This window comes from Meriones unguiculatus, chromosome 3, assembly GCF_030254825.1.
Source record: "Meriones unguiculatus strain TT.TT164.6M chromosome 3, Bangor_MerUng_6.1, whole genome shotgun sequence".
NCBI classification, from domain to species: Eukaryota; Metazoa; Chordata; class Mammalia; order Rodentia; family Muridae; genus Meriones; species Meriones unguiculatus.
In genome coordinates, this window is record NC_083351.1 from 140372035 (window position 1) to 140386466 (window position 14432).

Consider the following 14432-nt stretch of genomic DNA (forward strand, 5'->3'; position numbering starts at 1 on the left):
TCTTGATCCAACCACCACCACCACCACCAGCAGCAGCAGCAGGGGGAAGAAGAGGAGGAAGAGAAGGCAGTGGTGGCCATTGCTGCTTCCAGATGAAAGGGCCCAATGGAACTCAAAGCAGAAGGTGGGGGCAGGGCTCATCCAAGCAGCCACACCACGGCTGGCCTGTACAGATGAGGTCAGTGCCCTGAGGAGACCTAGCTGCTGTGGGGGAGGCCACCCACAGCAGACAGAGGGGAGAGGCACTTGGATCTCCTTCCTCCAGGCTCAAGTGCCTTCTACTGGCCTGGCCCACGCGGAACCTGCAAGTGGTGTGTGGGAGTCAAGAGCCTGACATGACACAGCACCCACGCACTGTGCCTGTGCCACCTCAGCTCTGGACAGGAGCAGCTGTTGTTCCTCGGTGGCTGGCAATGCTCTCATTTGATGAGCAGGCCAAGGGACGGAGAGGGTCAAGTCAGCTGCCTGGCAACACAGTAAATAAACGGAAGACTGGAATTCGGACCTTAAAAGTCCAGTTGAGTCCTTGTAGGTACAACAAACAAAAGCCACACTGTCGCAGAGGCGACATCTGCTGTCAGACAATGTGCCCGTAGATGGTGCTAGTGCTTTCACGACTCATCATTCAAAACGGCACTTAGACTGTTCCCCACAGAGGCTGTAGAGCGTGGTCCTGGGCATTCCCACACCGCCATTGCTTTTCTCCTTGGAAGCTACAAATTCAGGGCCCTTCCTGGTTTACACCCAGGCCCAATGGGACATTTCCCCCCTGCAAGCATGGTCACAAAGGTCTGGAAAACCAGACTGCCTGCCTGCATCCTCCATTGAGTATCCGTTCATTAGGAAAGGACTATGGTTTAGCTTTGGACCGTAAGTGTATTCACCTACTTGTGATCCAGCACAGGGTGGTGGGGATGCACAGTGGAAGGAGCAGGAGGCAGCCGGCCACGCTGTGTCCACAGTCAGGAAGCTGACAGTGTTCGTGAATGCTGGTGCTCATGACCCCTCCCCAACTGGCCCAGGGAGCCCAGCCCATGGGATAGTGCTGTCCACACCCAGAGTGGGCTTTCCCCTCCTCAGGAGACATTTTCACAGACGCGCTTCTGTTTCCATGTGATTCCAAATCTAGCCAAGGCAACCGTGAAGATTAATCAAGACCACAGTAAGTATTCAAGACTTTAGTTTCCCCCCCGCCCCCCATAAAAGTTGTTGCTATACAATGATTCTGGGAAATCAAAGAGTACAAGGGTCTAAACCAAGTCCATGGCCACAATGCTTGTCCAACCGTTATGCTGCATCACATCTAAGTCATCCTGGTCTACAACTTTGGAGGACGTGACTTGGAGGACAGTAAAACAACCCAGTTTCAGTCCCACAGTCTTCAAAATCTCACGTGGCTTATGCCACCGTGTCAGAGACGGAGTGTAAACTATACCAAGGTTCTAGCACTGGGATAAAAATGTCCTAAATATAAGGGAAATATCAGAAGAGACAAATTTCTAGAGAAACTAGGCTATAATTTTAGATTCTAAAAGTAGACAGGGACTATAATGTAAAGCTAACAACCCTCGAGGAAAAAGAAATGGCTTCCCTGTTTTGAAGTTTATACCTTTGCATCAGTTTCTTTGACACTATTATTATTATTATTATTATTATTATTATTATTTAGGTTTCACTATGTAGCCCCGGCTAACGTAAAAGTCACTATGCAGCCAGAATAGTCTTGACCTAGACATTACCCTAGCCTGCTGAGCGTTATTTTCTTGCCAATTATTCTTTTTATTGGCCCTGTTTCCTATAAAGATGTATTATCTAAAGTATTTATTACTCACAGCTTAGTGGACTTCCTGAGTGCTGACATCCTATGCTCCGCATGCTGGTTTAGAAATAGAAAAGTAGAGTTGTGTGTACTAGTACATACCTTTAATCCCAGCAGCCGGGAGGCAGAGGCAGGTGGATCTCTAAATTTGAGGCCAGCCTGCTCTACAGAACGATTTCCAGTGCAGCCAAGGCTGGTGCTCATGACCCCTCCCCAACCAGCTCAGGGACCCCAGCCCACGGGATAGTGCTGTCCACACCACAGAGAAAACATGCCTCTAAATAAACAAACAAATAAATAGATGATAGATAGATAGATAGATAGATAGATAGATAGATAGATATGATAAAACAAATGAAATAAAAGAGAAAAGCATGAGGTGAAAGGGAGCGTGTGTGTCTCCTGAGATGAAGCACCTATCAGCAAATGGTGCACCACAGCCAGGCCCCCAGGTTAAACATCAGGGAGAAAGAACATCACATCTACAGACTTAAGACCCACATCATGTTTCACATCATCTGAAAGAAGACACAGCTCTCTAGCAAGAACTGTTCACCCATGAAATGAAATAACCCTTCTGGGAGCGGATGATGAATTAGTTCATAAACAGTGTATGTTTTTAACTGGCCTGGGAAAAATACAATAGAGGAGGCACAGTAGGAACCCTACTGGACAATATTCTGTCTCCAGCCCACTGCACGCCACGCCGTGCAGACAAGCAGAGCACTGGATATGGGCAGGACTGTGGGAAGTCTGGGCTTTCCCTCATTCTCTCACAAGCCATTGCATGTTGGCTCTAAGGCTTCTGCCCCTGCCTAGAGGTACTGAGGGTGTACGCTGTCCTGAGTCACACGGGCACAGAAGGGCTGATGGTGGAATCTACCAGGATTGCATCTTACCCAGCGATACTCACAGGATATGCTGCAGCACCCCGAGGGAGGGAGCAGAAGAAGGTGGAAGAGCAGAGCAGGGAAGAAATGGGAAAGGGAGCATGAGGGGACCCATTACCCACAACGACTCCAGAGACCAGCTCCCTACCTCTGGCACCTGGAGGTAGGTGTTACCTGAAAGGAACAGTGGCTTTTGTAGATGCGGTCAGGGTAAGAATTCTTGTGGGGAAGGGGTGTTACCTAAGCTGTCCCAGAGGCCAATCGTAAGTGTCCTGAGAGGCACAGAGAGATGACACACTAGAGGAACTCAGGTACTGTGATGGTAGAGGCTGGCTGATGTGACTCAGTCTTCATTAAAGAATGCCAACAGTAAGCAGAAGCTGTAAGAGGTCAGGGACAGGCTCTTCCCGGGAGTCTCCAGAACAAGGGCAGCCCTGGTCACCCCTTGCCTCAGCTCAGTGAGGCCGTGGCTCACCCTCTGGCCTCCAGACTGTGGGTGAGCGAATTCCTGTTGCTTTCGGCCAGTGAGTCTGTGACGACTTGTAAAGGCAGCTGCAGGGAACTTATACGCTGACCTGCTGTATGTGTCTCTCAACTTTGCCCTGTCCTGGTCAGGGACTCCTGACGCCTCATCTGAGGATGTTCACAAACAGTCCTCAGAGTAAGGCAGCTGTGTGTTCACGCCGATAAACTAATACACGTGGGTCCAGCGCTGGGACAGCAGTACGTAGATAAGGTTTCAGACCAGGTTTGCTACAACACTGAGCAATTTCAGCTAACACTCTGGACTATACTTACTAAGTTTCTACAAAGATTAGAAATGATCAAATAGACAGACCGGAGGTAACCTGTAAAGCACATCAGAACCTGTGAAGTAACCTGTAGAAACACAGTCCTGATTCTTCTCTTCTCCTCCTCCCGCTCCTTGGACTTTCAAATACTTTACTCAGAGGACTGTGTCGCGGTGAGTCACATACAGTGCGGCACAAGACATGATGTGGAGTGTCAAGGAATTTACAGTCTGTCTGGGAGGGGCCTCACGCCTGCAGTGCTCCATGACGCAGAAGGCTGAAAAGATCATCACAGGGTTGCAGTGAAGAAAAGACCCACATGGTGTGATACGGAATACCCAGCTCCTGGAGAAGCATCGCCTCTAGACAGAGGTCTTAAGGACAGTTAGCAATATTGTAGTGCCTACACACAGGATGAGGACAGATGCAAGGAGGGGCACCTCCATCCAACTTTCAGAGGACACTCGACAGAAAGGGTGCTGCTCTAAATCGTCGAGATGCTGGGTTTGGTTGTTACCGCAGCACCTGCTAGCCCGCACTGACTGATACGAATGCTTAAAAAAAAGGCTATGGAAGAGATGGGAACAGGATTAAGTCATAAGAACAGCAATGTCACATTAACACTTCTACAGAGCTTGCTAGCTAGATCACAAAGTGCATCACGGGACTCATAGAATCATGGAGTTTCTTGCCTCCACCACCTAGTGCAATACATCCTCTGAGGGTGGGACTACAAAGCTCTCGCTCATGCCAGTGCTTTGGTGCCAAACACAGTGGCCCGTCTACCGTGAGGGATTAATAAATGCCTATTTAGAAAACATTTGGAGATTTAGCTGGTCCACAAAAAAGGAAGTTAGGAAGGAAAAGGGAATTACACAGGTCGATGGCTTGAGGTTGGAAAGAAGCACAAAGGGCACCGACTTCGCATCACATCACTTTGGAGTGTACAGGAACAGATGTGGCTAACGTGATGATATAAGCACAGAAAAATACAGCGCCCCCTTCTGGATCATGAAAAGCATCTTCAGCCCCCTGCTCTGATTAACACACTTCTTTGGTGTGACAGGAAACATAACATAAGAGGATGACTACAGACAAGACATATGCTATTCATTCCCACCTCTCATTTGTGCAGAACAGCTTCTCAGCCAACTTTTTCTTTTACTCTCAACCCCTAGCTTAGTGAATTTAATGAATAGTGTTAGGTTTTATCTTTCTTATAAATATCTTCTATGGCCTCTGTTACGTCAATAAAAAAGACAAAGCAACTATTAAGCTAGAGGGTAGGTAGAGATAAATCAGACTGTTTCCTTTAGGCATGAAAGGGTCACAAGACAATGACTCCAGGCCACTGAGTTTGTAGGGGAATATATTAAGGAATTTCCCTCCATGTGTTACATATAATGCTCTTAGTAATCGCCGCTTATCTTTGAAATGGAATTCCTGGTGGCAGCGGAAGCTGGCTGGCAAGCGAGCACCTCTGGAGGTGAGCTGCTTTCTGTCACACTTTATTGTTCTCTAATTCATGTAGAAAGCCAAAAGTGTCACTTGCATTGGTCAATAAATACTAACTGGCTGTAGGGATATATATATATATATATATATATATTTAACTTTGCTGTTTGTTGCACTACTCAGGGACTTTGAGGAAGAAGAAAACAACATCCCGAGACACCCCCTTTTCAGAATGCTCTCCACTTCCCAACCTGAAAGAAAGGGGAAGGTCACGGCAAATCTGTACTTTAAACACCCAACTGGATGATGGGGCATTATAACTGTGCTTGCTTATTTATTTATTAAAATTTATATTCTACATGCTTTCCAAAATGAATCACTGGCTTACAATAAAAGGCTCATATTACATCAAGTTCTTACACTTTTTAAAAAAGTAAAAAACTTGAAATCAGGCTGAAGGCAGACGAAGTAATTCTAAAAATCATCAAGGGTGAATATCAGAAACCCATCCAATCATTTCTGACCCATCAAAATGGCTGTCACATGGTTAAATGCACAAAAATTACTATGAATGAGAAGCCAGCTTAACTTGAAATGTCCTTGTAGAGAGAGAAACACATTTTTTTTAACTAATAACCAAATTCTTGTGTGCAAGTTCTTTAAGATGCAGTGTTTTTCCAGAATGCTCCAAAGAAATGTGCCCGTAAGTTTTCAGTTCAAGGGCTATTTTGCCACGTGAAAGGACATTTTCAGTGATGACACTATCAAACAAGCAGGACTTTCTTCATAAAAGCTCTGTTCCCCAGGAGTGATGCTTTGCAAAAATAAGGCACAGGACAAGGTGCCAGCAAACCAAAGTCTCAACAGCCCAAGACGGTAGACATTAGCGTTCAGACACGTGTTTTTTTGGTGTTTTCTAACCTGGCAGAAATTCAAATCCACTTATGGCTCACTGTCATGAAGCCAATGGTGTTTGATGCTCACAAATATCATGTGTAGGACATCTCAGAGGCTGCAAAGAACTGTGGCAGATGTTGGGGCTCTCCCCCAAAAGAGAGGATGACAGGAATTGGATTCTACAATCATTTGAGTATGGAACTTTTTTTTCCCCCTTAAGCACCAATATTGAGATGTATGATATTCTAGCTCAAAAGCTTTTGGGGAAGTTGACTAAAATCCATGCTCTTCAAGATATAGCTCCTTAGTGGCTACAAATTACATGTACGAAAAGCAACCAACAAAACAGGGAGGGCAAGCACTGTTGTATTAAAGTTTTGATGGCTACATGTGAGGAGAGGGAGAATGATTGGTCATAACACACATTATTCCTATAAGTTATGACAAGAAAACGAAACACAATGACCCTAAAGTCATGAGTATTAAAAAAAAAAGACAGAATTTCATATAGCCTTAGAATAACTATCCTTGAAAAATCTGTTTCTGTGTGGGAAGAGACACACACTTACAGAGTCAGTTCAATAACACTGCCCTCAGCGAAACAGAGGGAAAGCGTCCCTCCATGGTGGCTATGTCCAGAGCAGGGCATGGCATGTGCAATCCAGGGGAATAGGCTACACGAAGAGTCCTTGGGAACTGAGCAGCTAGCAGGCATGGTGGCAAGCGCTTGATGTCCCAGCACTCTAGAAGCGGAGGCCAGAAGATGATGAGCTCCAGGAGGAGGCAGAGTTCTAGGCTAGCCTGTGCTATCTAGCTGAAAACTGTTAATACTATCAAGATACTGAAAACACCTCTAACTCCCCTAAATTCTTTCTTTTCCCCAAAGGCTCTTCTAGCCTCTTTGCAATCTCTGCCTACTGTCACCTCTGGGTAATTACCTTGCCTTTTTTTCCCCCTAAGAATTTTATATTAAGAAAGTCATATAGGGTATGTTATTTTTCTTGGTGTCTGGGGGGGGGATCTTGTTTCTTCTTTCATCAGATATAATTGTTTTGAGAGTTGGCATGTTGCTGTGTGAATCAGCAGCTCTCTGCTCTCTACCCACCTGCTGATGGGTATTGGGACTGGACACAGCTTTGGCTGACTCTCTACACATGAGAAGTCAAGGCTGGAGAGGCGCCAGCTGGAGAGGCGCTACCAGTAGCGCAGGACTGGAGGGAACAGGATGGCTTTCAACTCCTGGTGGCCCTCCCTTCCCCTTTTGGCTCTTTCCTTTCCTAGGAGCATTCTTCCAGGGTACTCTCCGAAAAACAGCCCAAGGCCTGAATGCCCAGTTGGAGTTATAACCCAGAAACATGGGTCCTGGCATCTGAATCCAAAGGTTGTGAACAATGAGGGAGGGAAGGCAGCATGGCTTTCTTGTCCTTGGAGAGGCCAATGAGGCTGGAAACGAGGGCCAGTGAGAAGTACAGCCTTGGTGACCCAAGTGTGATGGACGACAGCAGTGTCGCGATCCAAGTGACTGGCTGGGAATTCCTTATGGGATAATGTTCATAAATTATCACTTTTCTCTATCAAAACCCAAGTCTTCCAAGCACCATCTATTCTAGGGCCTTAATTCCCAGCTCTGATACTTATACACCCAGTCTGGCTTAGTGACAAGCCTGAGCCATCCCAGGGGCTTTGAAACATGTTGGTTTTGGAAGAGGTTTCAGATCTCATTGAGGAGCTCTGTGTAGGGGTTTCAGATCATTTGCCTCCATCACAGTAAACCAGGAAGTCACAACTTCTACAGAAAGTCAGTGTCAGAATAATGCTGACCATCCATGTTAAATTTTTTCAAAAAAAAAATATATATATATAGAGAGAGAGACAGACAGACAGACAGAGCCTCACTATGTAGTCCTGGCTGGCCTGGAGCTCACTATGTAGGCATGTGAGCCTTAAACCCCTAAGTTCTGCCTGCCTCTGCCTCCCGAGTGCTGAGATTAAAGTTGTGCACTTTGTTTGTCTGTTTGTTTGTCTAGACACGGTCTCATGTATCTCAGGATGACCTCAAGTTGTCTGTGAAGTTAAGGGTGGCCTTGAACTAATCTTCCTGCCTCCATTCCCCAGAGCTGGGATTGCAGGCATGTTCCATCCAAGACCACTTATGCCACTGTTGGTTTCATGAAGGGATTAGCGCACTAGGCAAGCACTCTACCAACTGAGCTAAGTAACCATGTCCCCAATTCCTAGCTGACCATCTGAGACGGGAGCTGCAATGAGTGAAGGTCTGCTCACAAAAGCTTCAACCTTCCCTGCTCTCAGACACTCATCCTCACTTATGAGCATTTCAGCCACTGCTCTAACCAAGACTACTTCTCGGAATGCCCCGAGATGGTACCCTGAAGACTGGGTTGGAAAATGGCCATAGCCAAAAGAACATATCCTCCTCCTCACTGCTTCCGGAAAGGCACCTTGTCACTGGGCTCAGGACTCAGGATTTGGAAGATGGACATTTTTCAGGGATTCCCCCGAACTTGTCTGCATCCTCTAGAAACAGCAGGACAAGCCCCTGGCTGGTGCTGAAACCCACACAGGGCACTAGGCAAGGAGTAGAGCCAGAATCACCAAAGATGGATGGGGCACTTCTCCCAAGGATTTGGCCTCTGTAGTCACCATTAGTGACAGTGCCACCGTGATGGATGTGACTGAAATTGTCCACCTGAATTCCCCGAGGGGAAGTTCTCTAGGCAATCACTTGCAATGCCTTTCCTTAAAGGTTATGCTATGCTCAAAGTCCAGCCGCCCCTCGGTGTGATTAATAGGAGGTAAGGAGGCCACTCGTGAAGAGATAAAACATCCCTACAATGTAAGTCAGCAGAACAGTCAAGTAAATCCACCTGCTTATCCTGAGGTTGTATTAAAAAGAAATTAGCTCTAGAGGTCACGATAATCCTGTGGCACAGGGAGAGACTTAGTATTCTTTCTCCAAAGGCTTCTCTCCCTGAGGCTTGGCTGTAGACACCCCAGATTAAACTTTCATCAGCAGAGCTTGGGGCTCCATCAATCTTTCATTACTGCCTGTTTCACTGAATCCTCGGTTGGATGGCATTAGGAAACTACCTCCCATAGGAGACCCAGCAAATTACATCTAGGAAAAACAACGATGGACAAGCAAAAAATAGGTGACTTTCAGATTAGCTAAAAAAAAAAAAAAAAAAAGAAGTAAAAAATAAAAAGCTAAAGGTCGGGTAGGGTGGGGACGGGACAGGTAACTCAGGGGTTAGGAGTGCATACTGCTCTTGCAGAGGAGCTGAGTTAGAGTCCCAGCACCTACATCAAGTGGCTCACAACCGCCCGTAACTCCAGCTCCAGGGGATCTGATGCCTCTGTCCTCCATAGGCACCGCACACACTGTGCACATACCCACGCTCACATATATAATTCAAAAATCTTTTAAAAATCAATCAATCAAACAAAAAAGCAACTGCCTCATTACTTCTAACTCCCTGTCATCTCAGGTAGAAATACCCACGCTCATTGACAATTCCTAAAGTTTTTTAAAAGAAATTTCCTCAGCCCGAGTAACACTTGCATGCTCTACTATGCAAGTAAGGGCTGAAGGCAACAGAAATAAGGGATCATGGGTTAAAGCAAGCCTTTCCTCTTTTAAAGGTGTTTATCCTGTGCCGCTCTGTCATAGTGACTGAGCGCTGACTGATACCCCATCCCTAGCACGCACAATGTGTGACACGGGAAGGCACAGATGAATGAAATTGCCATAGCCGCTCATTTAAAATAATCCTCTCTAATGCTCTGTGCTGTAATTTGAATATGAAATGTCTTCCAAGGGCTCATATGCTACCCACGGCTCAGTGCTACCCTGGGCAGTGGTGAGAGGTGGTGGAACCGTTAAGATTGGAGCCTACTGGGACAAAGAATGGTCACTGGGGGCATGCTCTTAAGGAGATATTGAGACCCCAGCTCCTCACCGCGCTCTTTGATTCCTGGCCACAGGTTAATACCATGACTAAGGCGTAAAAGCAACAGAGCCAAATTAACACAGGCTTAAGCAAACTTCTCCCCCCTTTTAGAGATGATTATTACAGGTATGTTGTCACAGTGAGGGAAAACTGACAGGCACCTCCACTGCAACATAACAGACCGTATAAGCAGAAGCCTCTCCTAGCCTGTGCCAATTCATTTTTAATTCATGCCGACAAAGGCCAGGCAGGACCATTTAAAGAGCAGAAACAATGCAAGTTGTTTGAAAAGAGAAAAAAAAGAGGAACTGTGGCTGGTGACTCAGAGGCCATGAAGAGAACATTAAGAAATTCTCATGAGGGCGGTCATTCCAAGACAGGGCTCTGATCTCCATGGTTAGGGGAGCCCAGGAAAAAAGCTGGGGATAGTAAAATTGAGACATTTGGAGGAGTTCCATGGAGCCAAACTGAGCCAAAAGAATTTTCCCCCTTTTTAAAAGGTGGTTATCTCGTGCATTTTTGTCATAGCGATAAAAAGCTGACACCCCTTCTCCCAATGGGACCAATGTGGTATAGCAAAACAAGAGTTTAGTTTGTGGCTGAGTGAGTTTAAGGCCTGAGCAATGTAAGCAATTGATACCAAGTCCTAAAGTAAAAAGCGGAGAGAGGGCCAGGGATACAGCTCAGGGGTAAAGCGCTTGCCTAGCATGGTGGGGCCTAGGTTCAATATCTAGTGCTGGAAAAGAATGAGGGGGTGGGGGTGGGGTAACTGGAGTCGGTGTTTTTCCTTCCTAACTAAATAATTGCATTATTGTTAAGACCCAACCAAAACTAGGCAGTGATTTCAAAAGAAACCAAAACAGAACAGCAAGACCAGAAACAAGAACACGCACACTATATGTGGTATGAAGCCTCTAAGAGCAACTCGAACCAAAGACAGTCATAAAACCCACTGGGGACGGCCTAGGGGAAGAGGGTATTTACGAACACCCAGCACAGTACTTTATTGTACATCCGTTGGATCGAGAGTTCCTGCAGATCAAAACCAGACAGAACAACTAAGCCAGAGATAAACCATCATTGTTTAGGAACAATCTGTGACACACCAAGATCTTATTATAATTAGTCATCACAATCAGAAAAGACATCTATAAAGCATTTCCCAGGAGAAGAAGGTCTGCTGTACAAACCCTCCCCCCCCCCACCCCCCCGCCACACACACACACACACACACACACACACACACACACACACATGCACAGTTTCACAGGCTACACACTCAACCTGAGTCAGAAGGGACCAGCTACTAAAACACACAATGCCGTTGATGGCTGCTATTAATTATACAGAGGCTCTGTCTTCATTAGGACAGAGCCACGGGGGTCTCCACTCACAATCATTATTTATTGAATACAATGAGATTTTTCTCAGTAAACAAACCCCAGCAAGGTGGTGCTGCCAATGACGTAAATGAGTGAGTTTACTCCCCGAGCAGCCCTTTCCCGCAGTGCGTGTCACATCAATGTATATTTCCATGAGGGAAACTGACACATATCCTCCCGCCTCCACCCCCTCTCCCACATCCCATGCAAAGACGTGGTCCTCAACTTACAGAGCCGCTGGGAAGACACGGGACCTTTAAGAGGTAGTAGGGCCTGGATGAAAGCATTCTGGTCATGTAGGAACAGGACCCCGATGGGAACCCCATCTCTTTCTCCCTTTGGTTCCCCAGACATGATAAGGGAAATAGCTCCCCTAACCACACTCCCCTCAGGATGTACGGGCCACCTTGCCACAGTCCTTAAAGCAACTGTGTTAAATGATCACGAATGGCACCCTTTCCTTTAAGACAATTGATTACTGGAGACATTTTGTCACAGTGGCACAAAACTGACTAACAAAAAATATTCTGGTGTAGACTGCAGTGCAGAGCCTCAGAGAGGGAGGTCCAGAGTGCAAACAGGACCTGTCCCTTTGTTTAACGCACCTTCCCAGGTGACTCTAGTGCAGTGGTTCTCAACCTTCCTAATGCTGTGATTCTTTGGTGCGGTTCCTCGTGTTGTGGTGACCCCCAACCATGAGACTATTGTGTAGCTACTTCATAAATATAATTTTGCTGCTGTTATGAATCGTGATGTAAATATTTGTGGAGTTTGCCAAAGGGGTCGCGACCCACAGGATGAGAGCTGAGTCCCTTTGCCTATGGCTATCTTACATGGCACACCAGCATGAAAGCGTCCCATTAATAAGATCTGAAGCCCTGACAATCCCATCCATCCCCTTTCCTCACAGGGAACAAGAAGGCTTAGCAGGCTCTATTGCCTTTGGCCAATGGATACAGGATCCTAGAAGATGGGTTCATATCATATGGGAAAAAAAGGGGGGTGTCTCTGCTAAAGTTCCTTTAGGTTGAGAGACTGGCTTTGTTTATTTTTGACACTTTTATTAAAGAATAAGGAGAAAGTTGCTTTCCGTGGTGTAAAACTGCTGAGTTTACAGTCTACATAGGATTTGAAACAGGGAGGTGATATCCTTCCTGCTTCCTGCTGGAATGGTGGCCTGGTGGGCCCTGGGGACCCAATGAAAGGTGGTCATCTGCACCAGTGACATCCACACACCCCAGGGCGCCCTCGTTTACACAGTGATGAGGGCTCTACCTGTCAGTCTAGCTGCTACCTGGGGGAATACATGATGTCTAAAACTCAACTCCGTCTCCAGCCTCCGTCTCTGGGGGGCTCCATATCTGTCTCACTGTGATCAAAGGAGTCAAGGCCTGGTGTGGCCAAGAAAGAGGAGGCAGCCCTGCTTTGCCAGGCAGCAAAGCAAATGAGTTCCCCAAAAATCCCCAACAAAAAAGGTACTCCTCCTTAAGCCAGGGCAAGGCTGCAGCCAAAACTGAAACCCCATAAGCAAACCCCATAAAGCCAACATCAGAGGCAACCCCAGCTCCTCACCTGGTTCATAAGGCTTTTCCGAGAGCCCAGGAAGATAGTCAGTGGGATGTCATCACCCCCATTTTGCACCCCCCCATGACTGCTTCATCCAAAGTAAAACTACTACCCAATTTGTTCCAAGGAAACTGAAGTCACTTGAAAGCCTTAAGAAAACACTAAACCCCAAACACTTGCAGAAACTGAAGATTCACGGCTCAGTGGGGTGCAATGTGCTGTTGGGGAAGGTTTGTGCCCTTTCAGCCTGGCACTCATACTTTTCTTACTCATTTTAAACACATCAAGAAACCCCCCAAGAGATGCCATTTTCTCAGCAAGGAGAGTTACAAAAGAGAATGCGAAATGGCCCTGTTTTCTCAAGCAAAATGAAACACTGTTATGTTTTATTCATGCAAAGTGAAAACCCCTTTCCTCTGCAGCATTACAAATTGAATTTGCTCTTGTAAATTGCTGTTAAGGAAAAAAAGAATCAAAGGCAAAGGAAAGTTAAATATATGTACCCGAAATACAAAGGCTCCTTCTTGCAGGGCACGAAAGCTCAGGGGACCAATGGGAAGAAACAGAAACTTGAAGAGGCAAACTTGCTTCTTTATTTACTATTCCAGATGACATCTGGCTCGAACCCCTACCTCTAACCACAGACACATATGAAGGGCCTGACCGTGTAGGGGGCGGCACCGATGTAACGCCAAATAACTCACACTGTGCTCTTTGGCGGGTGGGGATGGGAGTTGGGGGTGGGGCTGTGAGGGGCTCCTCCTGCTCTGTAGGTCAACTGATCGAATCAGAGCTTGCAAGGGTTTCCTTTCCCCCATCCTCTGCGATGAACTATCCTGGGAGCAACGGAAGGATGACTCTCCCCACCCCCACCCCCAGTGCCTTGGAATGGAAGCCATGTAATTAGCTGCATCTGCTAAGTATATGTTGCGTTAAAAAAAAATCAAAAGTAAACATTCATTAACCACTTGCATGTTTTCATCATCGTGCCGATTATTATACACACTGGCTGGCGCATATACACATGTGCCTCTGTCCCTGTCAGTATCTTCATTCCTCGGATGAGAGGAAACGAGGAGCAAAGAGCATGAACGATTTCGCCATCTAGAATCCAAATCATGTTTTCTCATACACACGCAGCTATCGGATTGATTTTGAAGAAATAGTGCAGGCGGAAAACTTGCGTCAGTAAAATCTAGCCGTAGAAATACACGACAGGGCTACGGATGTGCCACCAAGGTCTCTTGCTCAGCGTGCTTGGGGCCTTCGGTCAAGAGCCACTGCAAGTAAAACCGAAACAGATCTGAACGCACACTGCTACTTGTGGGAACACAGAACGGTCTGCACTCCGGCTCCTGTTGTGCAGATGGACAAGGAAGACAGAAATCAGGAAAGTAAGCGCTCTCTACGGAGAGAGCTTTCACCGGAGTGGAGGCAAGAACTCCAGGACGAAGGCTCCGCCACATGAACACAGGCATGTAAGTCTGGCCCCGCTGTCGGGGCTCCTCACTCTAGTGTAGATAGCTCAAAGAAGCTCTGTGCTTCCAGGAAGGTTCAAGCCAACCGGCACTCAGAGAATCCTTCCTCACATCTGCCTCCGGCGTCGATGCTTGCTTGCTCTTTGACTGTCAAATACTTAGCCGCAACCCTTCTTTTCTGGGTCA

The 14432-nt window shown here is 46.6% G+C and overlaps 1 protein-coding gene across 13 annotated transcripts in view; it reads right to left on the minus strand.

Annotated features, from left to right (window-relative positions):
* Positions 1-14432, minus strand: part of Apbb2 (amyloid beta precursor protein binding family B member 2) — a 308714-nt gene that overhangs the window by 46009 nt on the left and 248273 nt on the right. The window lies entirely within an intron of this gene.